Raw genomic sequence first — 16,239 nt, forward strand, 5'->3', positions numbered from 1 at the left:
AAGTGTTACTGTCAGTGTGATACTGTCTAATTGCTCAGGCATATTATCTATGAAAAATAGTGTTATTGGCTTTAAACTCTTAACTGCTGCTTCACTCTGTTGCTTTTGCCATCTCTTACTCGCACCGCTTTCATATTTTCACTTCATTTTTTTAAAGGAGGTCTTTTAAAACACAGTAACACACAATAAATTAATTCACTAAAGGCTATTGGTTATAAAAATTGTTAATTGTATATACTTCACAATGAATATTACATAGTAACAGTTTGGGAGTGTTATTTACTATGACCTTCTGGCCCGTCTTTTATAGTAATGAATTCCCCTGAAAGTCTATGGGGCCTTGCTTTGTCAGGTGGTGTTGTTAATCACAAAATAGTGAATATTGTCCCCCAATCAGGGTTGTTTTTGGAGTTTCTACACCATAGTTATCTTGCCTTTTCAGCTCTACTTTTATCTCATATTCCTGGGTGTATGTCTTTACATTAAGGTCATCAGTCTGGTCTTCTTCGGTTTTACAAATGATCTTGATTGTTTGGTCCAGAAGCCTAACACCTTCTTCTTGAATATCCAATATTATGTCTCTTCCTTTGGGGATTGCTCTCTATCCAGGCTCAACCCTCCAGGAGGCTGGAGATTCTCTCCTATCAGAGGTTGCTAGACTCTTGATTCCTCCAAGTGGGGGAACAGACTATCATCTGAAGAGGTGGGTTGTGCCCACAAAAGCTCACGATACCATCTACATGTTTTGTTAGTCTTTAAGGTGCTACTAGACTATTTGTTGTTTTTTAAGTTTTTCCTGTTACAGACTAACTTGGCTACCCCTCTGAAGCTTATCATCAACCTGTCTGAAGTCTCACAAGAAACTCCCAGACATGGCTGAGCAAAAGGAAACTGAGGCAAACTCTCTGTAACACCTGCTCAACTTGAAGTCAGATCACAAGCATCTAAGAGCCACCCCTGACTCTCTTCCTCGCTACTTCAGTCACTAATTCCTCACTACTTCTACCCATTGAGTCCACCTTTCCATTCCTCCATTTATCAGTCCTACCAGTAATTTTATTGACATTGTTTTCCCAGGGCCCTCTTGCACTGCCTGAAAGCATGCTCTCTATCCCATTTGCTGGAAAAATAACCTGCCTTCATTCCACCTTTATCTAACCTCTTGTCCAATCTCTTTCTTCCCCTTATGCCAGGAAAATGTCATTGCCCATTCAATTCCAAAGGTCTCTCATGACCTTCTCATTTTAAAAGGTACTTCTTAGTGTTGCTCTTTTTTTGCTACAAAGGCTAGGTATAAAGTAATTCTTATTCAGTTAGCTGGGGAGATAAAATTAAAGGGTGCAGGGTGAAGCCTATCACTGCTTAAATGCAATAATGCAAACCATATAGGAGGAATGCATTTTAAGTCCCGGAGGCATAGAATAAATCACAGAAAATCATCTCTATGCCTGACAGATGGCTTCGTTATGAAAGTAAATGCAAATGGATGAGAGTAATATGACAAGAATAGCAGAACTCTACGTCCTGATATATTAATAAAGTATGGTAGGGAGGTAGGGCAGGATGCCTAATCACTGATTGTGACAATAGCCTATTAGGACTCAGAAGAAACAGCATAGATTCGAGACTCAAACTTAATGAAAATATCCAGGGAACAAAGGTGAAATTCTCCAAAAGGACCAGTGGCCATCCATGTCAAGAGGGAAGAACTAGAAAAAAATAAGAAATTGCTTATCCCAGCACAGGGCATGTAACACTCAACAGCTTTCAAATTCAGCTCAGAATGATCATGAATCACCAGTGGGATAATATTTGTGATTGTTATAATTAATTTGTATTGCATTAGTGCCCAGAGTTCCCAATGGACATCTATGCTAGCTATGTATATGTATAAGAAAAGGCAGTTTCTGCCCTGAGAAGCTTACAGTCTAAAGAGACAAGAAGTAATAAAGGAATAAAAGGAAACTGAGGTACAGATTGATTAAATAATTTCCCCAGCATCACACAATGAGTCTCTGCACACACAAATCTCTACCCCCATTCCCTCTTCCAGTGTCTTTACCACTTCTTTCTTACTACTCTTTTGGAAACAGGCCAGGGCAAAATATGGCCCATGGGCTGGATCCATCCCACCAAGCCACTGGATCCAGACCACAGAGGCAGTGGGGAGCCCCAGGCAGGCTTCCCTACTTGCCCCACATGCTACCCAGAAACGTGGCTGCGGGAGCTTTCTCTTTGAGTCCGGAGAGGTGGGAGGAAGAGTCAGATGCTGGTCCCATTGGCTGTTTTCTACACAGACACTGGCCATTGTGAGCTGCCTGTATGAATAACAGCCACAGAGCACAACCCTCCTGATCACTCACTCAAACACATGGCCGAGCAGGCAGAAACATTTTATCTTCTGCAAACCTCTGCAGGTGGGCAGGCAGGTAAGTAAGTCTCCTGGCAAGAGCCTGCCTCTGACACCTCAGCTCCTCCCTTCCCCAAACCTCTGCCCCATATTCCTGCCCCGCTACTCCACATGCACCCATATTCATCCTCCCAGATCTGGCACCCCAATCTCCCACCCAAGATCACAATCCCCTCCCATCGTCAGTCACATATCAAAACCCTGCACTCTAGTTCCCTGCCCTAGGTCACAACTACTTCCATCGCCCAAACTCCCTCCCAGACTCCATTCTCCTGCACCCCAATCCTTTACCCCAAGCTACCTTCTGCTCCCAACCTCCATCCCAGACTGTGCACCTCCTCCATTAATACCATGGAAGAATGTGGTCCTGGACCACTTTCCAAAATCTGGGGAGTGACATCAAAAATTATTACCCCATCAAAACTTATTGCCCACTTCTGCTATAGAAGAAGAACCAAGACCTTAATCAGTGTTCCAATGTTTCTCATAGTTTTCTAATTTTACTTTTTCTTCGTCAGTTTCATGTTTGATGTGTGGATTACAAATCACTGTCCTTAAATTTCTGTATCCATGTAGTACTGAGACTGTATGACACCAAAAGAAAAAAATTGCCATGTCTGAAACTTTGCTAATCTCTGTATCGTTGAATTACTTTGAGCATCAAGAATTAGATATGAGAGCCTTATAAAACTGTTTGTCCACATGAGCAATGCCCATAGTAATGTTTAACCTTTGCATATAATCCTAATAATTCACAAACAGTTGACAAAGATTAAGTGGACAGGTTATCAAGAAGGTTGAAATTTTGTGTAACCAATTGGTGAGTATGTGTTATAGAGTCCCTGGTCCACAGAGGATGTGAGTTGTTAAAGCCCTCAGCTGCAGACCCTGGGTTGGTTAGACCATGCTGTAACAGGTCATGCTTTTGTTTTGGAGGTCCTGGTATATTAGTTCAAGATGGAGACTGTCACGTAAGTAGGAGTTTATCTGGGATTTAAACTGTGGTGGATCTCAAAAGATGCTCAGGATTGGTTTGAATGGTAAATCAGCCCCAATTTATATGAGGGATAATGCACACTTCAGAACAAGCCTTCTAACAATTACTAATGCTCTTGCCTTTTTCTTTTTCTTTTCTTCAGAAATAACTTGTCATCTATGATTCCCCATTTGTTTTTCAAAATGGCTTACAAAATTCAACTTATACTTGGCACAAATTGAGTCACCACATCTGAGTAAGTATTCAGTCATGTGATATAACACTGCATGACACTTAGAATGTGTTACACAACTATCATCACAATTCCATTAAGATATGGTGCATGGAAAACCTACTTCTACATCTGACATTCCACTTCTGTCCTTTTATCTTCACTATGCAAGTTATGCACAATAATTTCCTTCTCTCCCTCGTCTCCACTCTCCTCCCTCTCTCCCCCCACCTCCTTTCTTCCCTTATTTATTCTTAGATCTGGACTTCCAACACTCCTATCATCTGAAGAAGTAGGTTGTGCCCACAAAAGCTCATGATACCATCTACATGTTTTGTTAGTCTTTAAGGTGCTACTAGACCATTTATTGATGTTTAAGTTTTTTCTGTTACAGACTAACTTGGCTACCCCTCTGAAACAATAAATATAGTCATTTTTGAAGGAAATTATATTATATTTTTGTACGAGTGATATTATATTTTTGTAAAGTGACGTTACATGTTATACATAGCTGGAGATGCATTTTGATAAACAGATCTAAAGTTTCAGGCATGAAATTGGCATGTATGTGTAATGACACACAGTTACCTGTTCCTCATGTTCATTCACTCAGCTGCCAATGTGATGACTGCCTGCATCTGCTTATTTGTGGGTGCAGTTGAACTGCCCAGTTAAAAAAAAAAAGAAATAATGAAAAAATCCATTTGGAATTGTAGAGAGATTTCTTTTTTAGAATATAATAACTGCTAGCTTAGACATGTGAGGAAAGTACAGCATAGACACATGCAAACCCTTGAAAACATTTCCTGTGAACGTTAGCTTCAATAACATAGTGAATTCCCCTTCAACTTTGTTCAGGGCCTTTTAAGGTGCACTTTTCACAAACATTCTTTCTCACTAGCTAAGCATTTTAGGCTGTGTCTAGTCTACACCTCTCTGTCAAGAGAGAGATGTAGATTAGGCACGTCGAAATTGCTAATAAAGCATAAACATGGCCGCTGCTTTTTTTCTAAACGGAGCTTTTTCGAAAAAAACAGCAGTCTAGATGCAGATCTGTCGAAAATAAACCCTTTTTCGACAGATCCTGTAAACTTCATTTTTTGAGGAATACAGGTTTTGCTGAAAAAGTTTATTTTCAACAGATCTGCGTCTAGACTGCCTTTTTTTCGAAAAAGCTCCATTTTGAAAAAAAGTGGTGGCCATGTTTATGCTAATGAAGCATGGGATATTTAAATCCCTGCTTCATTAGCAATTTCAACGTGCTTGATTTGCATCCCTCTGTCAACAGAGGGATGCAGTATAGATGTAGCCTTTATGGACAGAGCAAAAAGTAGTTATTTGTGGAACTCAAATATATAAATATGAGTATGAAACATGAATGATGAGTAAGTACATGGATAATACACAACTGCAAAAGGGCTGCTTTTTGCGTTTGCTAGATAAATGGTTATTTGCTCAGCTCTAGGATAGTACTCAGAACAAATGAAGTGGACCATTGAAGAAACTATTAAGTAGTGTAAGTCCTTGCTCCCAACAAAGTACCTGAAATATTTTAGATATTCTGGAAAATAAAGATGTATTCTTAGATCCACAGTGGCAGGCACTGTATAAGATTCCAAAATGGAACAAAATAATTCCTTTGTAAGTAGCTTTCTGTTATATACCTACTACTGACACTTTGTCCTTGTTTAAAAAAACCCAGACTTTCTAAAGTTTCTATAACCTCCTTTGGAAGATGTACCAAATGTAGCTACTATTGCCTAGCAATAAAGCATTGAACTTAGCTCAACTTGTTTGTTTTTATTTGTAAGCAATATCTGTTTTTACTTACTCATGCATCAAGCTGATCTGCAGGGGAAATTAATATATTAGATATACCAAGCCAGCTCATTTTTCTATTGTCAGTTTTTTCATGATTAATGCTACAAAACGACTGTTTAGCTCCATTGTAAATGACACTTCTGGTTTCACTCCTTACTCGGATTTTTTAGGGGTTGTCATCATTAACTACAAAATAATGTGAAGTTGAAGTTGTATATTATTGTATTCTCCTTCTGAAATGACTGCATCTACCTTTTCATATGTTTTGAAAATTGCAACATTAAAATCAGGCAATTAAACAGCAATTAAACATCCTGTGTTTTATTATTTAGAGTGGATATATTGATATCATTTTAAGTATATGGTTTCTAGCTTTTATAATTATTAATGTACTGAGAGAATCCTGGGCCTTGAAATTAGTTGCATAAGAAAATCTGTCTTCTATCTCATAAGCTGTAAAGAGAATCAATACATAAATCTATCCCATGCTTTGTAAAAATATGCTGCATTATAACAGAGGGGGAGAAAAGTCAAGAAACTATTAAGCACAGGAAACATTTCTAACCAGGTTTATTATAAGCCTCAAGGGGAGAAAGGGAATGGAAGCATATTGTAAATTGGTTTTAAAAGAAAAAAAAGAGAGAGAAACTCATAATACTGGATGTGCCTTTGGACTAAATGTTCATGAAAATTCAGTCCTGTCCAGAGGGACCTCTCACGAACCTATGTATCAATTAAGCTCCATTTAAATTCATAATGGGTTGTGCAACAGAACTGGTGTGGAGGACCTTGCATGGGGATGAATATCATCTGCCTCCGAACATCCATTCACACACACACTAGTGCTTTAGAAATAACAAGGCCTTAGGTGATTATTGGACTGATATCCTACTTTAGGGGCAATGGATAAGATATTCCCTGAAGAGACAACATTGTTTCAACCCTTTCTCATACATTCAGGTGGTGAAGGTAGTTAAAGACTCCCTGAAATCCCCTGCTCAGATTTTAAATCTAGCCATGCGGAGGAGAACAGGAGCTGCCCAGTCACTTGTGTATAGAGTGGGGCAGAGAGAAAAGGATCCCCCTGATCTGGTCCCCCACTTGACAGCCAGAGTTAACTAGCTGGGTGCAAAACGGGAGAAAAAGCTGCTACACAGCAAGGGGCAGGACTATTTACTCTTTGCCAGAGCAAGCAGAGAGTTGGAGAGGAATAGTGATCCTGAGTCATAATTAACTTGATGCTCCCAAGGTGGTACTCCATGCTCTGAGCAGACTGTAAGGTTGCAGTCTATCCCAGAGTTTCCATGGAATGACCCTCCTGAGTTCAAACCTTCAGTTTTTTAACACATGTAAGCAATTTATCTAAAATACAGCTAAATAAAAGGGAGGTAGAACACCCTCCCCCCATCACCACCACCACCACCACCACCACAGTTGCATAAGAAACCACACGCGCGCACACATATTTACGAACAATGTCTTGAAATATTTACAGGAAGGAGCAAGACAGAGTTATTTTTCTCTACTGCACTCTTCTTTTGATTTAATGATGCTCAAGAAAATGATTTTAAGTTTTACATTTCCACCAGTAAAGAATGATAGCAAATTCCAACACTTGCTATGTGAGGCGGGCATTTTTAATATTTGTACATAGATTACATTAAAATAGCTTTGAAAGAGCTGTTAGGGTAGGTATATACTTTCATGGTCCCCATAATAAGTCCATAATAGATGATGAATGCTATCCACAGTTTGTATTTACAGCATACATTGAGTCTTTTCACCTACTGCTCCTGAACCCACAGGCAGGCAAAACTGCCTATTTCTAAGTGTATTATTTCATAAGCAAACTTCCCATCAACTAACTGGAAAAATAAAAAATGCATTATTAAGACAGATCGTTAATACTAGGGAAACTGCTCATCCACCAACAGGCAAAAGGAAAATGTAAATTATTAATAGGTATTATTAATTCTACCCAAAATCCCTTAAAGGGAAATGAAAGGTTTCAGCATTCCTTTTGAAGAGAGTTGAGAGTGGTGAGCCTGGTAGATGCATAGAAACTTTCTACAGTACATTAGAAAAACATAAATTATGAATGAGGTATGGAGCATCAACCCACAGGAAAAGCTAAATGTACATTGTTAATGTATGTTATTTTTACTTAGTGAAATCCCAAAAAGAGGCATTTTTAGGCACAAGAGAGTGGTTGGCTTTTACAAAATTATTCAGTAATCAACAGGTAACTTGAAAGTATATGTAGGCTCAGCAGAAATTGATTTTTTAAAGTTTGGTGGATAACATCGGGTTTTTAAATTTTTTATTTTTATTTATTTAAACCTTTGAAGTCATAGGATAATATTGGGAGTCATATGGGATATTCAGACTAGAATTATGTAATGACAGTATATATGGAGATATAAAAGATACATTTTTATAACTGTTAAAACATAATATCACATATATATGATATAAATATCTTTAAGCAAAATTCTAAGTTCTTAAGAAGATTTTTCTTAGTTTGCCTGCTGGTAAATTTCTATGATCATCAATGGAAATAATTTGGTTTTTGTATACAATGAAATCAACATTTAATTGGAGGGAATTGATTTACTTATTTTAAAAAGTTAATCCTTCCAACCATTACTGTGTCATTACTGTGCTTTATTTGCTTTAACAGCGGTGTGAGAAGTTCAAAGCCATACTTGAAAACTAATTCAATTCAGGCCAATTAACATAGTTGTTTCATCAGAGAGAGGAGAGGAAATTCAAGAGTATGTTCATCTCTTCTCAAATGAAATTTTTTCTATGCCATTGTTAATGAAGAGGACAAAGGAAGAAGGTAGAGTGCACATGGACAAATATGTGCAAATGCTGAAACATAATTTGTGAAACCCATGCAAAAAAAATCAGCTATTATTTTCTTAGGTATATGGGGCTGTGTATTTTAACTTTCATCTCTTAAGATAGGACTGGGTGGGTGAGATGCAAAGAATGAAAGGGAAAATGGTGAAGCAGCTGGAATGTGTCTTTTGTTATATTATGCTCTCTCTCCAAGGAGGGCTTCCACTTTTCTTGAGGTTAATGAAGCTACAGATTGACCCTCACCAGTCCCACACTGTCTAGTCCAGCAACATCCATGGTCTGGCATGATTTTAGATAGGTGGATATCCACTTATTATGGGTGTGGCCAAGTTTCCCATGATCCCATACAGTTTATTTCCCACGATCACATAAAGTGCTGGCTGTCAGTGTTCTGTTCTGTTATTTAGCTCCAATTTACCCCAAACGTCTTCTAAGAGCCCTGTAATGAATGGAAGTGTTGGTAATGTTGCTAGACAATATTGACTTCCTATTGTTTGTCAAATTCTCTGGTTTGGCATCAGTCAGGTCCCAAGGGTGCCAGATTAGAGAGGTTCAACCTATATTTGGGCTTTGGCAGAACGGATGTGGTGTGCAAACATTACTAACCAAGGCCCAGACTTTGAATTGCTTTATTGCTGAGCACTTATGTGAGCAGTTTCAGTAGTATTTGCTTCAGTGGTATTTTTTGTGTGAGTATGGGGTTCACAATCTGGACCCAAGAGATAGACAAGCCTACTGTACCTATATGTGTTACTGCAATTTTAACTGAATATTTTAGGTGGAAATATTAAATCACATTATCTTGATGACATAGAACCTGTTAGTCTCAGGCAGTTGAGTCCAATTCTTAGAACCGATTAAATATTTGGTCATTTTAAAATAATAAAATCTGTTTCCTTTTTTGAAAACCTCATATTCTCAATCACTAATGTGTTGACATTTTGCCCGGTCCTGGAGTTCCCATTGCAGGCCAGGTTTTTACAGTGATTGAGGTGCCTACACATGCAGATAGATGCCTTGTGAGATCTTCAAAAGCCCATGAGTGCTCAGATTCCACTGAAAGTAATAGATATTGGTTGGCATCAAGGCACTTTTGAAAACCTCGTTAGGTGCCTACGTGCAGCTTTAAGGTGCCTAAACACCTTTAAAATCTGGCTGTGTAAAAACTTCATTATTTGTCTCAGTATGTGTGTTTTATTCATAATCAGATATCAATATTACCTTTCTCTCCATTCTGAAGTAAATATTAATGTTACTCTTTGTGTAATGCTATAGTGACTAACCTCCAATTACTTCTATTACTATCTTACTCCAAAAGCAGACCCATTGATTAAATTCTATTTATGATTATGAGCCAAACTGTGGAACACTTACTTGTCTGAGGGTCCTAATGATGACTGACTAACTGAAGTAAATCCCTGCCCTCCAGTACCATAGTAGGAATGCCTTGTAGCATTTAGTTCATGTATCCTCATAACACTGCTGTTATCCTTGGGCTGTATCAAGACTGCATCCCTTTTCCATAAAAGGGATGCAAATTAGACACATCGCAATTGCAAATGAAGCGGGGATTTAAATCCCCTCTTAAAATAAGGAATAAGGGATCTTTCGGAAAAGGCTTTATTTTATGAAAGATCCCCATCTAGACTGGCGCTTTTTTCCGACAAAGCTCCAAGCTGGAAAAAAGCGGCAGCCATGTTTATGCAAATGAAGCGGGGGGGACTTAAATCCCTGCTTCATTTGCAATTGCGATGTGTCTAATTTGCGTTCCTTTTATGGAAAAGGGATGCAGTCTAGACACAGCCTTGTTGTATATATAGGGAACTGAGGTTTAGAGATCCTAAATGACTTGACATAGTGATACAAAAATCTGCATTGAAGGCGAGTCTCTGGAATTGAATGCTGGAACTATCCTTATTCTTTGCAGTAATTATGTGAGTAAATCTCACCAGCATAGATAAAGGTGCTGCAATTGCTAGTCTAGAACAGCACTTAACCATTGCTGGGATGAGACATAAAAGTAGTCAGGATTTTCTGTCTTCAGATAGTGGGCATGTCTACTCTAGGAAATTATTTTGAAATAACTAAATTAGAAATAATAACTCCCGAAATGACTATTTCAAAATAACAGGCTTGGTAGTGTAGATGCTCCACTTATTATTTTGTGTGGCTTGGTTTTCCAGCAGCTAACTCAGCTCTTTCTCCATCTGCCTGGGGAGCACACACAGTCACCCTTTAGCTTTTCGCCTTCACTTCCCTCTGGCTGCATTATCTAGGCCTCTGGCTAATGAGGCCCACAACTGCTTCCCATTAGTTCTTCAGACATGGGCTTGCTCAGCTGGCTTCCATTTGGCTTTTTCAACCAGGCTATAGTGGCAGAGCTCTGACTTAGCCAGCAATCTGTCACATTTGAAATAAGAGGGAGGGGGCTTATTTGGAAATAACTCCCTAGTGTAGACTAGGGCAGTGAGTGATCTCAAAGCAACATTTCCTGGGACAATTTGTTAAAGAAAGGTGCTATAACTGGTAGAACCTATTTCAATTCCCACTGGACAGCCTCAGCTCATGACATATATCACATTGCTTATAGAAAAATGGCAAGAGGAAAAGCTGCCTTGCCTTGAGCCTGTCTTTCATTACTATATCATGTTTTAAGCTCATGTTTTACCTTCACCTTTATATTTGCAATGTAGTTTAAATTAGTTTGTCTGGTTATTTATTGTTTTGAAATAAAGAACATTGGTTACCTGGCAGGTTGTCACAGCTCTAAGAAACAGAACACGTCACCTTTTATTCACTTATTTATTTTGAAAAAAAAAAGAATTAATGAATCCGGAACAGAAGGTTCAGCTAGTAATGGAGATTGAGGGCTCTATCCATAAAATATTTCTTGTCCATTTCTATGATTTTTGTCAACTCTTCAGCATTCTGCCTTACATTTACATATTACCTATCATATGAAATAAAAGTTTACACAAATAGATATTTGAGCTTTGCAAAGACCTGAGAAGCATAAAGGGTAGCTGCTAGCCTGAGGGTAAAAACAAAAATGAGTGTCCAGATGATCACAATAATACAGTCGCATAGGTCCCAAGACTTCGGTACTTTTCGAGTTCTAGTGACTCACTTAAAGAATGTTTTGATTGTTTGCTAGTTTATTGAGGACTGCAGTGAAAATTCCCCCAACAGGGAGAGACATCTGTAGTATCCATTCTGAAGAGTGTTTAGACAGAGACCCTATGCTACCCAGTCTGAAAAGGACTGTGACTATTTAACTACATCTTTACATCTTTTTAGTTTAAGGGATCATTTACCAATATTGTGGCACTGGGACCATGTCTGTCTTAATTATGATAGGTCCTGTGTTCAATATTTTCTTAGAGAAGACTGTCGCTTCCGGTACAGAGAGTGGAGAACAGTTTTACAGAGAATAGAGAACAGTTGGGGTACTCTTATTCCCCCAAAATAATTCTTTATCAACAGTTCAAATTCTATTTTTCAAATTCTAGTTTTAGAAGTTTTAACGAATTCAAACAAATGTGCTTAAATATAGTGACAAAGGGAACATAGCAAGGGCACGTCTAGACTTACTTTCACTTTTGAAAGAAGATATGCAAATTCATGCCAAATTTGCATATCTTCTTCCAATCGCTTTTTCGAAAGAGGTTCTTTTGAAAAAAAAAGTAGTCTACATATGGTTCTTTCAAGAAAAAAACCCTTTTTCGAAAGAACTGTGGAAATCTTATTTTTTTTAGGAAGAATGGTTACTTTCTTTTTTGATAGAACCTCTTTTGAAAAAGCGATCAGAAGATATGCAAATTTGATACAAATTTGCATATCTTCTTGCGAAAGTGGAATCAAGTCTAGACATGCCCCAAGAGTATGATTTATCAGATACGGTATGTCTACACTGCACGTTTATTTTGAAATAAGCTATTCCGGAATAGTTATTCCAAAATAGCTTATTTTGAAATATCATGTCTACACTGCAGGGAAGCCTCAAAATTAGTCCGAGGCAAGCTTCCCTAATCTAGATGTGCTGTCTTTATTTAGAGCTCCAAGAGGAACTGGAGAGGAATAACTTAAAGTGTCCCTGGTGAGGGGCTATTTTGAAATAGCAGCAGTGGAGCATCTACACACGCCTTATTTCGAAATAGCTATTTCAGAATAGGTGTTATTCCTCACAGAATGAGGTTTACAGGTTTTGGAAGAAATGGTCCATTATTTCAAAATTATTTCAAAATAACGGAATGGCTGTGTAAATGCTTTCATTTTTATCTTGAAATAATGCTAGTTATCTTGAAATAATGGTGCAACATAGATGCACTCTAACACAGTGAGAAATAATCATAAATACTCCTGAGAGATATAAGATTAAAATTCCCTAACAGCTTTTCCCTCCCCACCAGCAAACAAAACAAAATAAAAAAACCCAAAGTGAACCTGGATTAAGTTTGTTCTGGCCTCATGAAAATCCAAGTGCTTTCATAGTTGGATTTTGTGTGTCTATAAATTAATGTCAGTTTTTCCATGTGGGTGATGTTGGTTAGCTCAGTTAGACAAAGAAAGTGAGGGGAATAACAGATTTCTGTAATGTGACACTTTTAGCAACTATAAAGGCTACTGCATCCATCTCCTTAAATTATATAAACAGGGTAGATCTTCCAGAATGCTCACAACACGAGGCTTGATGTAGAGTAAAGATAGAGCATCACATACTTCCACAATATGGGAATACTTTGACTTTTAAAAACTATATGAGATATGTTTGCATTGGAGCTGTCAGACCTCCAATATTTATTATGTGGGGCAAGTCCAGCTTTGTGCAATCACTCAAGAGTCTAATAATATGTCATATGATTTTTTTTTCTGAAAGAAATGCAAAACAAAGTACTTGAATGTTATGTGCATATTGTGCCAGATATTATTCCACCTGTCAAAAGAAATTGAGATGTATAGCTCATTTCCCTATTTTTCTTTTAAGGTGTAGTCAGTGGGATAAATGGAGGAGTTCAGCTATCGTATGTGTTATCCATAAAATTTTTGTAGCTCACATGCATTTTAAACTTCACATCAAGTGCTGTGTTGTTTGTGACCTGGCAAGAAGTCAGCTGATTGTAGAATGACCTTGGTCTTTTGGTAACCGGTATTTATCATGATGATATGTGAAGGAGACTCAAGTTGTCTATTGAATCCTATCTTTATGATTAATAGGCCCTGGTTAGTCAGGCAGGTTTGAGTTTTGAACTATTAGCAGATTTAAATCAGGGAGTATTCTAGGTTGTGTTGAAAGAATAGCAGGTGAGATCAGAAGTGCCAATGTACTTAATTTTATGAACACATTTATGAATAAATATTTCCTTTTTCTTTAAAAATGCAAATAAGTGTGTGTAAGGGGGGAGAGACTTTTAATGGAAGTTCAGAGAGAGAGCCAAAAAGATTAAGTAAATTTTCTTCAATTTCAAGTAACACTGGGGGTTTAGGAAGTATTAGTCTGACAAAATGATTTTAATAAAGGCCTTAATTAAAAAGCCTGATTATATAAAGAACAAGCAAGACCCCCTTTTTGGAAAGGAAGACTTATTAAATACTGAACAACTTTATTTGAATGAAAATTGAAGCAAGGCATTTAAGTGGAATTAAGTTAAACGTAAGTTAATTTTAATCCTTTTTTCATCTATAATCATTTCTACCTTTCCTAATATATATGTTGTTGAATGCCATTTCTCCCTGTCTTTTTTTCACTTCTCTGAATATCATCCATGTTTGAGGATACTCTTTGATAAAGCAGATCATATCCTGATGCCTGAGTAAACTATTTCTTTGTAGGAATAAAAGTTGAATGGCTGCATTTGAGCTAAATTTGGTTTCTGGAAAATATTAGTCAACTTTACACTTCTTCCGCTTTATCCAGAATCCTGATAGAACACAAATTACCTTAATGAAGACAGTAGCAGTGGAATTGAAGAGGGATTTTTGAGAATGAGTAGAACATTACCCATGAGTAGTCCTTGGTTATACAGGTGGGTTTGAGTTTTGAACTATTAGCAGATTTAAATCAGGTATTATTCTTGGCTGGCAGGGATGGACGATTGGAGAAATATTATTTAAAGGGGATTTTTTTCAGATTTTTAACATCAATATTGAACAGAGAGATCAGCCGCATGTCTCCACACTGAAGACTATCCTTGTCTTTTGTTGGAATAAGGCTAATTATTGATGTCCTCATGTTTAGTGACATTATTTCTTTTTAAAATATTTACTATAGATTTTCTGACAGTATCAGAAATAATTGGCTGATAAATATCTTATAAAATTCCATTGAAAAGCTATCATTCCCAATTAGCAACCCAATTGCTTTCTTAGCTCCTAGCAGAAAGATATCTTCCTCCATGTAATCAGTTTTAAGTAATAGCAACAATGAATTTAGGGTGCAGTCTGTCCAGGAATGGGTCAAATAGATTGGAACTGAACTTACCATGAAATATGCAAAGGGGCTGATAAAATCTTTAAATTGTCTGTTAATTTTAATGGGCTAAAGTACAGAAAGACTACTGTCCTATAGTAAAAAGGCTATAGTGTTTACTTCTGAGGAAATTCTGTGCCAAAAAGTGAAATATTTTGCACCAAAAATTGAATTATTTTGAAATTCTGAAAAATTCTCTATATTGTATTTATAATACACACACACATGCCATTTTAATTATTGTCTGACAAGTATTTTGAAATAAAATACCAAACTAATTGAAAAGAATATGATTATATTGTTATGCTTCTTAAATTAAAGAATTAATTTACAATTTGCAGAATTTAACATAATTTTATTTTTTTGAAAAAAATTGGTGCAGATTACTTTCAGGAGTACCAGGGTTTGGTGTGGGTGGCTTGGTGGGGGAATCAATACACAGGGGTTCAGTGCAGGGATCTGGGTGCAGGAGAATGGGACTCTGCAAGGGGGCAGAAGGTGAGGTGAAGATATTTAAGATCAGTGTGTGGGGGGGGCAGGAGTGGGACTTGGTGGGATGGGTGGTTCCAGGTGCATGGGTGGCAGAAGGGGTCAATGTACAGGGAGATGCTTCCCCTGTTTGCCCAGCAATCATTCATACCCTGCTCCCTATACCTCGAACCCTTCCCCCAAAGTCTCTTGGCATCCCACACCCAATTTGCAGAGTTTTCTGCAGACAGAGGAAGTTACTGGCAGGTCCACTGATGGGGAGGGGTAAATGAAGCAGTTTTCCTGTGGCCCAGTGATTCAACCCAGCTTGGCTTAACAAGGAGATCTTGCACGATCTCAAAATAAAAAAGGAGTCATATAAAAAATGGAAACTAGGACAACTAACAAAGGATGAATATAGGCAAGCAACACGGGAATGCAGGGGCAAGATTAGAAAGGCAAAGGCACAAAATGAGATCAAACTAGCTACAGTCATAAAGGGAAACAAGAAGACCTTTTATAAATACATTAAAAGCAAGAGGAAGACCAAGGACAGGGTAGGCCCACTGCTCAGTGAGGAGGGAGAAGCAGTAACAGGGAACTTGGAAATGGCGGAGATGCTCAATGGCTTCTTTGTTTCGGTCTTCACCGAGAAGTCTGGAGGTGTGCCTAACGTAGTGAATACAAGCAGAGAGAGGGTAAGTTTAGAAGATAGGATACACAAAGAACAAGTTAAAAATCACTTAGGAAAGTTAGATGTCAGCAAGTCACCAGGATAGTCAAGGAGCTGATAGAGGAGGTATCTGAGCCTTTAGCTATGATCTTTGAAAAATCATGGCAGACAGGGGAGATTCCAGAAGACTGGAAAAGGGCAAATATTATGCCCATCTATAAAAAGGGGAATAAGAACAACCCAGGAAACTACAGACTGGTCAGTTTAACATCTGTCCCAGGGAAGATAATGGAGCAGGTAATTAAGGAAATCATATGCAAACACTTGG

At 37.8% G+C, this 16,239-nt stretch overlaps 1 long non-coding RNA gene across 1 annotated transcript in view; it reads left to right on the forward strand.

Moving 5' to 3' along the window:
* The first annotated feature begins 3,548 nt into the window (after positions 1-3,548).
* LOC142830867 (uncharacterized) overlaps positions 3,549-16,239 on the forward strand; it is a 94,105-nt gene continuing 81,414 nt past the window's right edge. Inside the window, exon 1 of the long non-coding RNA XR_012906398.1 lies at positions 3,549-3,642. This is a non-coding gene — a long non-coding RNA (uncharacterized LOC142830867). The remainder of the gene's footprint in view (positions 3,643-16,239) is intronic.

The sequence above is a fragment of the Pelodiscus sinensis genome, chromosome 10 (genome assembly GCF_049634645.1).
Source record: "Pelodiscus sinensis isolate JC-2024 chromosome 10, ASM4963464v1, whole genome shotgun sequence".
Classification (NCBI taxonomy): Eukaryota; Metazoa; Chordata; order Testudines; family Trionychidae; genus Pelodiscus; species Pelodiscus sinensis.